At 39.5% G+C, this 16606-nt stretch overlaps 1 long non-coding RNA gene across 1 annotated transcript; it reads right to left on the bottom strand.

The window, feature by feature from the left end:
• Positions 1–3826: 3826 nt before the first annotated feature.
• Positions 3827–15898, bottom strand: LOC111927505 (uncharacterized). Its single transcript, XR_002863588.2, has 3 exons — positions 15154–15898; positions 8901–8991; positions 3827–5672 (listed from the first exon to the last, which is right to left on the bottom strand). It is a non-coding gene; the product is annotated as an uncharacterized LOC111927505 (long non-coding RNA).
• Positions 15899–16606: the final 708 nt, after the last annotated feature.

The raw sequence follows: 16606 nt of genomic DNA, 5'->3' as shown, positions 1-16606 counted from the left end.
TCCAAATTGGGATTTAAAATATAAAAAGGAAAAGTCTCAGTTTAACCCAGACATGGATGATGCTGCTACACTGATCACCTAAAGTTTTAATGAAGTCTAAAGCAAATTGACTGAGAAGATTCTCAGAAAACCTAACCAATTTTATTTAAATACCTTAAAAATAATTTATATGCTTAACTTCAGGCACAAAGGTTTGAAAACCTAATTGGCTCAGCCAATATTACACAGAAAATTAGCATTACCCTTTTCTGTCTATTGCAGTTAGCAGGAGCCAGAGCACAGACTGAGATGTTTTTCCAAAGTCTGATATAGACTGTAATTTTTGGCTTGCTCTCTGCTAGAGTTTTGGACAAATCTGCCTGGCAGTCATCAAAAAAATGACCAGGAGCAGGCTGAGAGTTCACACACGAAAACTGTAATGCTGCATGCTCAAAAGAGATCCTTGCAACACCTTTAACCTGAGTGAAAAGAAAGAAGTAATTGAAACAAAAAAACTTAACTGGACAGGATGGTTTGAAAATATCCCCTGCTCATATTTCTTTTAGGTGGGTTGAAGTGTCCTGTAACTTTTTTACATTAGTGAGATATTTAAATTTTTCAAGATTTTGGAAACATTTTTTCATAGAAAGTAATTTCTAGGAAAAATTTCCTTTAGAGAAGGACTGAAAAACTAAAAAGGAGTTTAATTACTTAAAAGCAACACACACAGTTCTGAATCTCTTATTTAATATGCACACCACAAATCTGTAGACAGGGGATATAGGCATAAGCACATGTGCAGGTATGCTCAGATTTAATAATTTAAAGAAGAGTATTAACATTTTAATTTAATTTTTATATTTTATTTTAGTCCTTTACATGATCAGTAAATTATTTTCAGTTTCCTCTGAACCACTTAGTAATATTTATTTCCTTCACTCTGTTCCTTACCTATCTTTGAGATACCTTTACTCCCTGTCAGTGAAACACTTTCAACACTGAAAAATATCTCTGGGTTTCTCAGGACAACATTTGGAAATTTTGCAGTGATCTTTACTCTTTCAATATATTTTCCTCTTTCCTTCAGATTTATGTGCAGGGATTATTTATTTATGATTTCAGCAGATATTTTCAATCAGGCTTCCTTAATGGAGGAAGGAATTTCACATGCTTCCTCATGCCTCTTGTGCTTTGCTTATCTATTTGTGGTTACAGATTTATATACTAGAAGCCTTTTTTGGTTTTTTTTTCTGTGTATTATGACCACTTTTTCCCTGAAATGTTTCTTTTTATTTGTCCTTTCCCCTCCCCCGCCCCTCTGTTCTTCTTTATGTATTTTTTTTTAATATTATTGCAGCCTAATGAAAATTCTATTTTTATTTCCTGAAGAAATTTGATATTCTTAAATTTGGGTTCACTAGCCTCAAAATACATGAATTTTTTATAGAATTTTTCTCTGTCCAGCTCATCTGCCCAAAAGCAAAGGTCTGGAGTGATCTGCAAGCCCAGCTCTGGGGCAAATAAGGATGAGCTATGGTTCAGCTTTAACTGAAAAACAATTGTCCAAACACTTTTATCAAGGCTATTATGGTGTTGCTCATTTAACAATGATCTGGACCAGAACATGAAATCAGGAGAAATAAATGGATACCAAAACGCTGAAGTTAATTACTAACACAAATGGATGTTTACTAATATATACTGTAGGAGCAGTTTTCACTCTAGGAAAATATTATCAGACCCTATGGGCATCCATTCCCCACTTTTTTTTTTTTTTTTTTAATGAGCTCAGGAAAGATTAAAGCCCTAATTAAACACATATTTTATTTCTGTATTTAGGGTTTTGTTTTGTTTTTTAAACTACATCCTTTTAATATAAAACCGACATTCTGGCATTGCTCATATGCCCAGAAGAATTAGATAATCAACAACAGTTTATAATAAGAGTGAACCAGAACAGAGCATGAAGTCCAATAAAAAGGGGATATTTTTCTTCACAAGGTCCGGAGAGATCAGGTTTTCTTGTGGGTTTGGAGTTTTATTCTGCAAGTCAGATTGAGAATTGCAAATGTATTACACTTAGAAGCTATTTAATTTAACTGCAGTAAAAATTTGGAGCCAATTGGTGACAGACAGAATTTAAAAAGTATATATTAAAGAAAGGAAAATTTAATTAAAGCAGAATTAAATCTGAGCAAGATAGTGACTCCACATATACACAACTGCATCCAACGTAATCATTGAGCCGTGATTCAGCTCTCCTGACTCCAGACATCCATGATATTTGTGTCAGTATTTTGGATCCCAGTTTAAGTCTAGGAGTGAGTTAATTCAGTCAATAGGATGGGAAGAATGTCACAACAAATCCTGAAGGAAGACTGTACGTTCACACAGATGAACTGCACTCCAAAATCTGCCTCAGAGACACCGACAAGAGTGGGGCAGTGTGGAAACACCTGTGAGTGATTAAAATGCGATGTTTGAAACCAACATCCTCAGAGCAGAGCTGATGCTTTAAAGAAGTTAAAAGGAGATGTGGTAAATGGCTGAGATTTAAAAATCTATTTCTGTGGCTGATGGAGCTAGATGAAGTTCATCCCACTCTTCCTGTCCCAAATACCATCATATCCTATTGGCACGTGGGTGGAATAGGCAATGTCAGAAATTCATAACATACTTATACCAGCAAAAAAGTGAATGTATTTGAACTGTGGATAAGGAATAGAAAATCTGCCTGTAAATAAGCTGTGGTAAGGTCTAAGAACTTCTTAAAAGAAATAATTATTCTGTTGACCAAACCTTGCTGTTCACTTTGGTGATGGATGCAGAAAGAGACGACTTTTAGCACCTCCCAGTACATAAGAGAGCCTTCAAGATGGCTGTAAAACGACTTTTTGCAAGGGAGAGCTGTGCCAGGATAAGGGGGAATGGCCTTAATCTGAAGGAGGGCAGATGTAGGTTGGATATTAGGAAGAATTTCTTCCCTGTGAGAGTGGTGAGGCCCTGGCACAGGGTGCCCAGAGAAGCTGTGGCTGCCCCTGGATCCCTGGAAGTGTCCAAGGCCAGGCTGGATGGGGATTGGAGCAGCCTGGGATAGTGGAAGGTGCCCCTGCCCATGGCAGAGAGTTGAAATGAGATGAGCTTTAAGGTGCCTTCCAACCCAAACCATTCTGTGATTCTCAGATTTGGTGAGGTGAGATTCTGGAGCAGCCTGACCTTTTATCAAAAAGCAGTGGACCACACCCATGGCTCTACTGCCCAACAGCAGCAATGGAGGAAAAGTGAAGAGCAGCATGGACACTTCTGATTTTGTGAGTCTATGTAAGAGCTGGTACAAATAATGTGCCTGGGGGTGAATTACTACTGTTTATTATTCACATTATTCCTGGTGGTGTGTCAAGAATGGCTCCTTTTTGATCCTTGTTATGTGTAAGAGCCACAAAGTAACCAAAATTTCTCCAAAGGTTTTGCATCCTATAAAGTTTTAACTCTCATTATCTTATTTCACAGTAGGTAAGCTTTTTTTTCTGTAAAAAATCTAACAAACTCTTTTTATAAATTAATGCAAGGCACAGTAAATATTTGAAAGAATGTCAGTGCATGGAAATTATCTACCTTGCAATTCACATGTGGCAGTTGGAAGGAAATTCTCAGAATTCCTGTAAGGAATTTTCAGATAGGTGGTAAGGCCATACCTTTTCACAACAACTTTTTTATGAAGGAATTCATAATTTAACTGTGTACAAAAATATGCAGGAGAGATCCATGATAGCAAATAATCCTTCAGTGCATTCCCACTTACTAGTGTGTTGCCCACGCAATGCCACAGCCAAGACATGAAAAGTACTTTCATTAAAGTCAAACCCTTTATTGGAGGATCCAAATATTATAAGTAATCAGCAATATTTTTCTTGGCTCTGCAAATAGGTTTAACTACTGTTTCTGGAAACATCTCTATTACTGAACTACGAGACCAGATGTATCACACAGCAACTGTCCAGGTACTGAACTTTTATGTAAAGCACTAAAACCATGGGGGATGCAGATCAACAGGTATAAATTATGAATCATTTTATCTGTCTGTATAAATAATTAAATATAATTAGCTCTGTTGACTTCAGTGCTGTAGATGGCTTACACCAGACGAGCACCAAGAGTCTTCTTACACCTCATAGCAACAATCTGAGTCAGCTCTCGCTGACCTGACTGCAAATCATGACTAATTCAGCAGGTTTAAATCTACACTAGCTCTGTCTAGGAAAAGGAATCCAAATTGGATGTGGCTGAGGGATTTACCTCCTGTTCCAGTTGAGTTTGATTTGCCCACAATGTCCCTGTTTCTTAAAATGTTAATGGAAATGGAAAGAACAGATTCTTGCTGTTCTTAACTGCAACCACTAATGAAAACCGCTGTGGAGAGAAGTGCCAAGGCTGAGGAAAAAACCTTCTGGGATGTAACATGACAGTTATTATTAATATACTTAATATTTGTCCTTTATTCCTATTGTTACAGGTTCTGTGAAGTTTCAACTTTTTACTGCATTTCCTTAGTGAGAACATTGTTCTCCAGAATACAGTTATTTAATTCACACGGATTCCACATATTGTCCTCCATTGGTGCAATGGAAAGTCATCTGGAATTTGACATTTTAGCTATCATTGCTCTGAGGATAATATTCATACCTGAGCATTATCTGCCCATACATTTGTTTTTCAATCCATATACTGGTTTTTTTCCTAACCAGGGAAATTTTCCTCAACAACAGCATTTGCTGTTCAGTGATGGTCAAAAGTCCAAAAGACCTTGACTTTCTGTAGTAAAATTGAAAGGTATTGGTCACACTCAGATAAATAAATTTCAAGTCAAATTCTTAATTATTTTTCCCTTTAAACAGGACAGGCAATCTATTAGCCATCAGTTTTATATAAGATCCTACAGAGGAAGTGCAGAGAGTTTGAGCTGAACATTTAAACTACTTAAAAGAGGGAGTTGAACAGAGCTGGGGGTTTGCCTCTTCTCCCAGGGTGTCAGAATGAGTTCAAATATGTTGACTTGTCTTGGAATTTTAGTTACAAACACTGGTTACACATAGTAATAGTTATAAGGATGATCATTTACCCATCTCTGTGCTCTTGTTAGAACTAAGTTTAGGGTAATTTCTTTTATCTTCTGAGAAATTTTTTCATGATAAACATTCATTCAACCAAGTGTTTTTTGCAATAAAGGGAAGGGATGGATAAGTGATGAGGTATTTTATAACTAGAGTTGCTTGAATTCTTTAATTGCTTCATGCAGATCTTCCCATTTCCACTGAGGGAGTTGTATTAGATCCTCAAACTTGACCTTTTTCTGCATTTAATTTTGCCTTCCTTCTGTCACCCCCACACTAATCCTGGTGGCTGATCCCCTCTTTTGTCACACTGCCATAGGTTTATGGAATCATCAGACATGCCCAAAACTCCTCTCTCCCACCTCCCAATAATCTTAAACATTGATAGGATTTCACACAAGCTTTTCCAATAGATGTCTTCAAATGGTGCTGAATTTCAGACATGCTGTGAAGGCTTTTTCCTGCCTTTCAGGGTGGAACGCACTCAATCCATCCTATTTTTTTACGACGTTCTGTTGTCCTTTTCAGACCCTGCTGAAGGATCTCAATGCGTGGCACAGCTCCTGTGAATGAGCCTGTTGTCTGAGGGGGAGAGACAATGGGCCTTATTTAATGAGATTAGTTACAATAGGAAAAACAGCTAAAAGGAAAGAAAAAAAAAAGGAAAGAGAGAAAAAAAAACCGAAAAAAAAAAAAACAACCCGGCAGTTATAGAAATTGGAGTGACTGTTAAACCATTCTTTTATGCAAGCTTGGCACCAGCCATACCTTTTCCTGGACATTTGCCAACATCCTTCACAGTTTAGACTCAGTCGTTGATTTTTTTTTTGTTACAATTTCCGCTCGACTTTACAGTTGCATGGCCCATGGTGTAATTCATTTCCGCTGTGAAAATGCTCCAGTATATTAACACTTCTGCCTGCTTGTAACTTGATCAAAGCCCACGTATCTGCTTTAATTTACTCTTAACGGTGGGGTTTTTTTTGTTGTTTTTTTTTTTTTAAAGTAACATAGATTTATTTCAAGCTGTGTCACCGTTGAGAATGGGAACCTTGTTTTTAGCAGAGAAGCAACAGCAAATCCACTTAGGGAATATGCTCAGATATGGAGGAACAACTGCAAACGCAGCTGTCCCATGAAAATATCCTGGTGCTCTTGTCAAGGACATGGGCACCTTTCAGAAAGTGGTTTCTGTACTGCTAACTCTAAGTAGATGTATGTGTCACTGGATGGAGAAAGCAATATTTATATATAATTTGATAACTGGCATTGGGAGTGGTTAAACTAATTTATTTCCTTTTCCTAAGTTTTCTTGGAGAAAACAGGCTGCAGCTTTCAGGGCACTGTGAGAAGCCCAGTAGTCAAGTGTCTCAGCTTTGAAACAGGACATGGATAGACTCAGAATTACAGGGAAAAATTAGTGGGTTCACCTGGATGGGGACAGACACAAATTTAAAAAAATTGAGCAAAGAATCTTCCCAGAATGTTAAATAAGAAAATTCTGAAGTATAGCAGCTCTGGGATGAAGGTTGCCAGCATACAACTACTCCTTAAGATAATTTTTTTAAGATACTATAGCATAGAATCATAGGCTCAGAGAAGGACTTGGGCTGGAACTTATATTATCACTAAATTCTCTCATTCCACCTCCTCTGCCATGGGCAGGGACATCTCCACTAACCTTGCGTTACTTTTACTTCAAGATCCATTCAATCTGGCCTTGGACACTTCCAGGGATGCAGGAACAGCCACAGCTTCTCTGGGCACCCTGTGCCAGGGCCTCCCCACCCTCACAGGGAACAATTTCTTCCCCATATCCCATCCATCCCTGCCCTCTGGCAGTGGGAAACCATTCCCTGTGTCCTGTCCCTCCAGACCCTCGTCCCAAGTCCCTCTCCAGCTCTTCTGGAGCCCCTTTGGGCACTGGAAGGGGCACTAAAATTTCCACTTGGCCTTCTCTTGTCCAGGCTGGTCCCTCCCAGCTCTCAGTTTGTCCCCAGGGCAGGAGGACTCCAGCACTCAGAGCACCTTTGTGTTCTCCTCTGCACTGGCTCCAACAACATGCTGTAGTTTGGTTTCCATAAAAAAAACAACCTGAATTATTTCTCTGTCCAGGTAATCACCTAAGGTTTTAAAATCTAGAAACAACAACAAAATTAGACTCACATTTCTCCATCACATAATTTTTTAATGGACTCCACAGTTTCTTTTTCCTTCCTCTGATCTGCACTCTGCCAGCACAAATCTACCCACAGGATTCAAACCTCAGCTCCCATTGACAGAGGTATCCAGCAGCCAGAGTTGGCTGCAGCTCTCTACCACCACATCAAAAGCCCCCTGCTAAGCTGCTCATAAGGTTTTCCCTTGTCTCCATGTACTTTACAGACTCCCAGTCCCAGGCTGCCCAGCCCTGGGACCAAGGAGCTAGGAAAAGCAGACAAGGATCTACAGTTTTCCAGGAGACGTAAGGGGCTGAATCATGCTGAGTTCAGACTAAACCACTGGATAATTGCATTGTCTTATTACTGAGTAGTTTCCAAATACTTATAGTTTGGCCAAATCTGGGAAGGTTTCACATGAACAACATCCCTGATCTTGTTTTAAGTGATCCCTCAAGCAGGACTAATAATATCTTCATGATTCTTTCTTCTTGTTATTTTGAAAAGTAAAATCTTTTAGTATAAACATTTCAAAAGATTAAAAAAAATATAAATATAAAAATCAGACTCACTACCCTGCAAGAGGAAAAAGGCTAAAATCAAAACAAAAAGCAAGCAGCTGGATGTAAACTACGGACAAATAATTTTCTAGTCAAATATCTCAACTTGGGCAAAATTAAAAATAAATAGTTGTAATTTTTTTTCTATTAGGGTGCAATCTGATTCCCATCTATGCCTATCCTAAAAAATGAAAAATAAGTCTCTGATTCTTATTCACTCACATTAAACATTACATCACTTTCAAGTATTGGTAAGATTTGATTGGAGAAGAAACCAGAATTAGGTCTTAATTCTCATAGGTGGCAAATCTGCCCCTGAAAAGATAAATGATTCTAAGATATGTATTTGGGTTGATTAAAGTGGGTTATTGGCTGTGGTTTATTAAAATCACAGAATCATGGAGTGCTTTGGGTTGGAAGGGACATTAAAGCTCATCTTGTTCCACCCCGCTGTCATGTGCAGGGACACCTTCCACTATCCCAGGTTGCTCCAAGCCCTGTCCAGCCTGGCCTTGGACACTTCCAGGGATGGGGCAGCCACAGCTTCTCTGGGCACCCTGTGCCAGGGCCTCACCACCCTCTGAGTAAAGAATTTTCTCCTAAAATCCCATCCAAACCTACCCTCAGTGTGAAGCCATTCCCCTCTGTCCTATCACTACATGCCCCTGAAAATAGTCTGTCTTCACCTTTCTTGTCAGCTCCTTCTGGTACTGGAAGGGCTCAGTCAGGTCACCCTGAAGCCTCCTTTTCTCCAGGCCAAAGAATCCAAAATCTCTCAATCTTTCCTCATAGCAGAGATGATCCATCCTTCTGATCATCTTAGTGGTCATGTCAGGTCCATGTCCTTCTGTGCTGGGACCCCAGATCTGGAGGCAGCTCTGCAGGTGGGGTCTCACCTGAGCGGGGCAGAGGGGCAGAATCCCTCCCTCCCCTGCTGCCCGCACCGGGAGATCAGCCCAGGGTGTGGGGTCCAATGAGCACACAGATGGGACATGGCCATTTCTCACCCACCAGCCCCTCCAAATATCCCAAACGCCCCAAATCCTCTTTGGTTCTTGATCTGTTCATGCCCCAGCCTGCAGAAGATTTACCCTGATGTTGCCTGGTGCATTTATAAAGTTGCATCTTGGGGAATTAGTAGGTGACACCCACAAGCTGCTCATATGAAAGACAACTGTATGGCTGCAAAGAAGGAGGGACAGTGGGAGAAAATAAAACTTATCTGTATTTTTCTGCAGTCACCACGTAAATATGAATTGGAGCGTTAATATAATGGTACCATAAGGACATTAATTTGGCATAGTAAACTTGTTCCATTGCATTGTTATTTTTATTTTATATCTCCCTTTACTGTTTTATTGCATTTTTTTTTTGTTGGCAGCATTAGAAAGTACCCACAGAGGGGGAGTTTGCATTACAGACAGAGCCACTCTGGTCTTTGATGCAAATAAAGGACGTGAACACACAAAGAGGAAAGTTTAATCAGCACATCATCATGAGAAATGTGCATTTCTCAGCTTGCCCCTGAAATCTCACTCAGCTCCAGGGGTAGCAATTTTGGTTTGCTTCAGGGAAACAGGGTCACAGTTATTTTTCCCACTGCTGTTCAGTGTCTGCCCGCGGTCAGGCAAAGGGGAAGAGCGTGAATTTACGCTTCCGGTTCGTTTGAACAGAAATAATGAAACTGTCAACGAGTTATGAAAAAGGGGGAATCTGTGCAGGGCTATTTGTGCTCACCAAACCTCATCTCTTTATTCAATCAGTGAAAGAAGAACTGATAGAAAAATAAGGTGGTTAGAAACACCTGGAGAGAATATGAAGGTATAGGAAGTATTTGAGGGTGGTGAGGCCCTGGCACAGGGTGCCCAGAGAAGCTGTGGCTGCCCCTGGATCCCTGGAAGTGTCCAAGGCCAGGCTGGATGGGGCTCAGAGCAACCTGGGATAGAGAAAGGTGCCCCTGCCAATGGCAGGGATTAAATTAGATCATGTTTAATGTCCCTTCCAACCCAAACCATTGTATTATCCTGGCCTCAGACACTTCCAGGGATGGGGCAGCCACAGCTTCTCTGGGACTCATCAGCCTTACAGAAAAGAATTTATTCCTCATCTATAATCTAACTCTGCCTTCTGTCCATTTGAAGCCATTCTCCAGGTCTTGTCACTTCATGTCCCTGTTCAAAGTCCCTCTCCAGTACTCCTGGAGCCCCTTTAGACACCAGAAGGGGCTCTGAGGTCTCCCTTCAGCCTTCTCCTTTCCAGGCTGAACAACCCCAACTCTCTTTCTTTCAATCAGACCTGAATAAAACCCTTAGTTCTTGTTTGGGGCTTTTTCCCCAGAACTAAACCCTCACATTTTTATTCCAAAGCCCTTCTCCTTAGCTTTACCTATACTATTAACTGCTTAAATTTGTTCCTTAGGAAAGTAACATGTTTTCTGGGATTCTTGAAAAAGGGCACATTTTCAAATTTGTTTTTTAGAGACTGCAAAATAAAATAAGATAATAAAAATACCCAACAACAAAAAACACAACTCCCCACCCAAATGAAAGCAGAATCATCACACTGTGGAATTAGACAGTGTGAGTCAGTGCACTTTTGTCCAGTACATCTGTCTCAGTTTTAAAGAGCTAAAATACTGAATTTTCCATTTTCATGAAGAATGAAAACCATTTTGTAGCTAAGGCAGGACAGTGGCTGTCATGTCAGCTGCCAGTGCCGTGAGTCTGTGCCTGAAAACCCATTATGGAAATCAGTCCCAATAAATTATTTGCTTTGACTTTTCCCATCTCATATGAAGTAACTGTTCATTGTCCAACTAATAAAAGAGAGAGATATTTAGAAACCCCTTAATAACCAGTAATTAGCTTTCTATTTCCTGTTATAAAAATTGAACACAGGAAAGAACTGAGTCATTCGTACCATTTTCAAGGAAGGAATTGTCATTTCTCTTATAGATCCTCCCACAAAGTTGTAATTAATTTTAGCATCCAGATTCTAAATGATGGCCAAGATTGTCATTATCATGGAAGCCAAGAGGATGTAGGAAATGGGAGGAGGAAATAGAAATTCTTCTTGGTTTTGCTTGAGATTATGAATTCTACAGACACCAAAAAACCATAAAACCAACATTAAAAAACCTCAAAAAGCAAAAAAACTCAAAAAAACCCCCACAATAAACAAACAAACTCAAAAAAACAAAATAAAATGGGGGAATAGAAAAAAGAAAAATTAAGGAAAAGAAGAAAAATCTAAGAAAATTTGGAATCACTACAGTTTCTCCAAGAGGCAGCTATCCACTCTCAACTTTGGCAGGCAAGGAAATCATTAATAGCAACAACAAGGGAGCATTCATTGTTGTACAGCCATGCAGCTTAGCGGCTCTGTGCTGTATGGAGAGAGAGACTAATGCTGAAAAAAACCCCCACAAAACACTTCTAATATTTCCTTCCTCCATAGTAGAAACCATCTGAAATTAATGAGTCTTATTAATGTAAATTGCACCACGCTGTCAGACATAAATATCCCAATACCAAAGGGGCCCATTACCATTAACATCAGAAATGATCAACAAATAAAACTGTTAATGCCACAATATTTACTGGACAAATTGACTACACTCCAAGATAGGCTTATGATCGTGTCTTGCTGTTCGATTTCATTTCCCTGCAAGATGCACTAATGCATGTTGTTATGTGCAGCTGTGGCCGCTTTCCATAAAAAATATCTGTTTTCTATTGAGAGGTGCAGAGCTCAACTTAATCACTGCTATTTTCTCCCCCTCGTGAAAATGGAGCGTTTTGGTCTCTTCAAAACTGATAGAGGAAAATCAGAGATTTTTATTAGAAAGGATAGAAACAAGATTGAAGATTGGTTCTCAAGAGAAAAAAAAAAAAATAAAAAGCAAAACAAAAACACCAGACTAATGACTTAAGTCAATCACAAACAGATGTTCTCCTAAAGAGCTAATAAATATTTTCCTGATTTTTTTTTTTTCCATCAGAAATGCAAAACACAGCAGCCTTTGAGTAAAAAATCAGGTCTTTCTGCTGACATTTTCCTCAAACTTTGAATTTTTAAAAGACACCAGATTTTTAACAAGAAAGGTTCAGTTTATCACCAATAAAAAAACTAGAATTAATTTTTCAAATATGACATGAATATAAAAAAGTCACATAAATATGATTAAAAGTCAATGCAAAAAAAAATAAAGATATCAATTTCTAACTCTTTTAGGCTTTGCATAACTTTTCCTCTGGTTTCCAAACAACTGAATTTCAACATTTAAGATATCCTTCAAAAGTTCAAGATGTAGTTCTACCTAACCAGAATGTCATGTGGAGTGAGCCTTATTGGAAAAAAAATCAGAAAAAAAAATGTATATTTCTCTAGCAGATCTAGCCTTGATCTATCAAAATTTTGGCTTTAAACACCTAACTCCCATTAACTTTTGTAGGCCTTTGGAAGTTCTAGCTTCCTTCAGCAAACCCCAGGTTTGTGAATGTGATTCATTCCTTAATTTTATCATTAAAACACCAGGCATACATCCCAAGCAACTCATCTGGGCTCCCTTAATGGTTGATAGAGGAGGATGTACACATCCACAAGGACATTTGTCCCATCTGGAAAGAAACATCTAAGAGATGTGGGGCAAATTTTCTTCTCAAGAAGTTTGTCTCTCCTTCCACCATAGCAGCTGCTGAGTTAATGCCACATGCCTAAATTTTAGATTAAGTGAAATCAATCTTTAATAAAACATAAATAATGAAGGATAACTATGTGCTCCAAAATTTTGGGCAATCTAATTATTTAAAAAATAATAAATCCAGCCAAAACAATCCTAAGATCCATACCTGTAGAGCAGCCAAGCAGAATGCCTGTATTTTCCTGGTCTTTATGTCAATACATAATTTTTGTCCACCATAAATTCAGGAACCTCAGTTTTCAATAGGAGATATCTGAGTATAGAGTAAACAGATACTGTAGAGCTACACTGGATTTTCTTCAGGTTCATATGCTGCATGTTTAAACAGTGCCAGGGACCATTCTGGGAGCCAGAGCAGCTGGCACAGCAGTGTTTATATCCACACACACATAACACTGTCACCCTCAAATCCAAATTGCTGATGGGGAGTGCTCCAGTGCTGCTGCCCAAACCATTCATGTGAGTTTTTCTGTAAAAATACAGCTAAACACAATCCAGTGGGTGCACTAAGGATGTAATGGGAGGCAATACACTGTGCCACTGACCTGCTGCTGCAGGTTTGCTAATTCAAAGGCAGCCTCAGAGTCTAAAGCTGCATCAAACGACTCATCTGTAGCAGCACAATCAAGGAAGCCTTGACACAGTTATTAACACAGTGATCCACAGCCAGGGGTGAAAGGATTGCTTGACAGAGCCTCACTGGTGGAACAGAGTGTTCCCGGGCATCATCCTATCCATGTTTGATTGCACACTACAAATATTGCCTTTTACAGCCTATGGGCCTTACTGCAATTCATACTAATAATAATCATTGTATTTTTTTCTTCTGTTTTATCCACCTCATTTTAAACAACTTAGTCTCTCCACTTGTGTGCCTGCTGCATGGTGTAATTACTGAAGGTCACAGCAAAAGCCTGAAGCAGAAGAAAAAGATAACTCAACTGGTGGGGCCCCAATTGACATCACTTGACCTAATTTTCTTGAAGTCAATGAAGCTGGCAACAGTTGAGGGTTTAGCTCATTTTTCCTAATTGTTTCTACTTTAATCACAACTGCCTTCTTCTTTAAGGACCATCACAGCTGGAAGCTCAGAAAAAATAACAATAACCTCTTCAAACAATGATAGCAATAAAGCAGTTAGTACCTGTTCTGCTGCTTTATAGGAGAAGTTTATACATACACTGAGTCTACCTGATACGGTGGGGCTGGGCAGTAGGCAGGTGTGAAATGCTATGAGCAATCCTGGATTTAGCCAGTGTAGGAATACAACACCATTCTCTAGATCATACTGCCAGACAATCTTGATAGCCTGGCAGAATATCAGTACATGGGGCAGATAATTTAGGAACTGGAGTTCGTGAAAATACGGTTACTGAGGCCAAAAATATAAGCTCTTTCATAAAGAAACTAGAAAAAAGGTAATGAAAGACAAGTAAACTCATATTTTAGAAATCATAGAAGATAGAACAGTTTGTGTGGAAAAGATCTTAAAATTAATTTCATTCCATTCTCTGCTGTGAGCAGGGACACCTTCCACTCGCCTTGTCCAGCCTGGCCTTGGACATTTCCAAGGATGGGAATAAATAAAGGCACAGGTTGTACTTCTGGATTATAAACTCTTTAAAAACTTATTTTCCTGGAAGATAGGAATAGATATGCAGAGAATAAATAGAATTTAACCTTTTTTCATGTTTTGCGGTCTTCACCAGAGGATCTGCTGCAGATCACTCTCAAAATGAAAGTGCTATCAATGAATATTCAGCTCCAACAGAACTCAATATAATCATTCTCAGTAAACCCTTGTCACCTTTAACACTCAGATCACTGTCTGTACTTTCTGGATGACTTCCATATCTTCTGTTGAACGAGCTCTTTCTGGGTTTTGTGGGCTTATTTTTTCGCTTTATATTATTTTCCTTTTTTTCCTCCAGAAACACCCACACTCGCCTCAGCTATATTTTTGTTAGATCCTCTTTCCTAGTAGGACCTTAGATATGGAATATGATATATATGAACATAAATTTAAATGTAGGTATGCATAGTTATATACATATATATATACTGTGCTTAATCCTTTGCAATTAAGCTTGGTGATAATTGTTTTTGTGCATTAGTCATAATCACTTTTTAAGCAGCAAAGCCTATTATTGCTGTAGAGTGTGTTTCAGATGCCCTGCAGATTTGAATCATTTTGGGTAATGCAGCTGTGTGTGGTAAAAAGATTTTACAATGCCTATAAAATTTTGCCTCATGACATGTTCAGCAAGTGAATCTGCGGCACCGTGGAAGAGTTTCAGTGATTTTATTGAATACTGGGTACCATCACATTATGTAGTGCTTAAACAAGACCCATCCTTAGAGTTTAGACAGTGTGGAGTTTGGGGTGAGAGTTCATGAGGAGCAAATGGTTTCTGTTGCGTGAGTTCACACTGCCTTTTCCCTTGGTTTTGGATGTCTCAAGTTGGCTTATCTCTCCTTAAATGCTTTATATGTTACTCAGTACTAAACCCCCCTCCTTAGGGGCAAACACTTCTTTCTCTTGCTGAAATACCTGCTGGTTAAACCAGCAGTGAAAATGAAAATCAAAAATTAAAATCATGGTCCACCCACACAATATCTCTAAGGAAAAGATGTTCAATTACCTGAATGAATTGCTTGGGATGGTTTCCTCCATGCCTCTGAAATGCCAAGATGCAAAGCACCACGTTGGAGCTGTGAGTGTGCAGCATTCCATGGAACCCTAGAAAGGTTGGAAGGGACCTCAGAGACTGAGGAGTTCCAACCCTCCATGGCCAGGGACTCCTTCCACCAGATCAGATTCCTCCAGGCCCCATCCAACCTGGCCTTGGACACTTCCAGGGGTGGGACAGCCACAACTTCTCTGGACAGCCTGTGCCAGAACCTCATCATCCTCACAAGGAAAAATTTCTTCCTAATATCTCATCTAAATATATCTTCTTAGATTTTGAAGCCAAGTTCCCCTTGCCCTACTGTCACGTGGTGACTCTGTGATGCTTGTATCCCTAGTTGCCTTATGTTACATATTAAGTTCTGCACCTTCAAGAGGTGAAGTGGGGGGAAGAAGAGGCCGCAGTTTGTGTTGAGAAGGAGCCCTCACTGCCCTGCATCCTGCTCCTGGATTGTGCTGTCTGCAGCATGGACAGACACCGGGACAGAGCTCTCCTTTGCTGTTGGTTTTTACCTAGCTGAGGCAGGGAACTTCTCCAGACTGCTTTTTTCCTTTTTCCTTGGATCTGTTCAAACCTGCTCTGGTCTGAAAACCCAGACAAACCCTGGGAGCTCAGGCCTGTGGCCCACCAGGGCCTGGGCCTCGTCAGGGACTGATAAGAACCTGAGCGAGCCGAGCTACACCCCATGAAAAGGACTTTTCATGAACAGCAAGAGGTTTTATTGTTTAATATAAAATTTCTATTAAATAAACATTTATTTTCCCCACTTTTTCTAAGCAAATTTTTTTCCTGGACCAGTTGGAGGAGGGGCCCCATTCGGAGGTTTTCTCCCAGATTTGCCCTAAACCAGGACACCTATCAAAGTAACTTTCCTTCTGTTCCCTCCCTATTTTCTACTCACAGCCAACACAAGAGTATGGGAAGAAGGCAAGGTTTTAATAGCCAGAGTTTCAAGTAATTTAGAAGTTATTGAGATGAGCTGATTGTGTGGTTCTTATTAAACCCCCCAACCCTTGGTGGAGATGAGGTGGCTGACAAAAACACACTGCAATCGTATCAGGTGTCACAAGGACTGTGACTTAAGAGATCATTCAACATTATGTCCTAAATAAACCCACAGGCACAATTATTGAAAAGAAATGGGTTGCAATCACACTTAATTAGTTTCAGTTACGCTGGGATAGAGACACTTTCTACAGTGAACTTTAACCTTCACCAACCATTTCTACTTTCTTCTTCAGCTCACATTCCCTTTGAATATACTTCTTCAGCCCTCATCCCTGACCAGAAGGATTCTCTTTTCTGAAAAACCACTCTCTCCCATTGTATCCCTGCCAGCATTTGGGAGGGCATAGATCACAGTGTTATAAAACTCTTTTAATTTCGTTCTTTCTTTAGTTCATCA

Source organism: Cyanistes caeruleus, chromosome 2, assembly GCF_971803275.1.
Source record: "Cyanistes caeruleus chromosome 2, bCyaCae1.hap1.1, whole genome shotgun sequence".
Taxonomy (NCBI): domain Eukaryota; kingdom Metazoa; phylum Chordata; class Aves; order Passeriformes; family Paridae; genus Cyanistes; species Cyanistes caeruleus.
The sequence above is the reverse complement of the archived record's forward strand: the minus strand, read 5'-3'. Positions and strand labels throughout refer to the sequence as shown.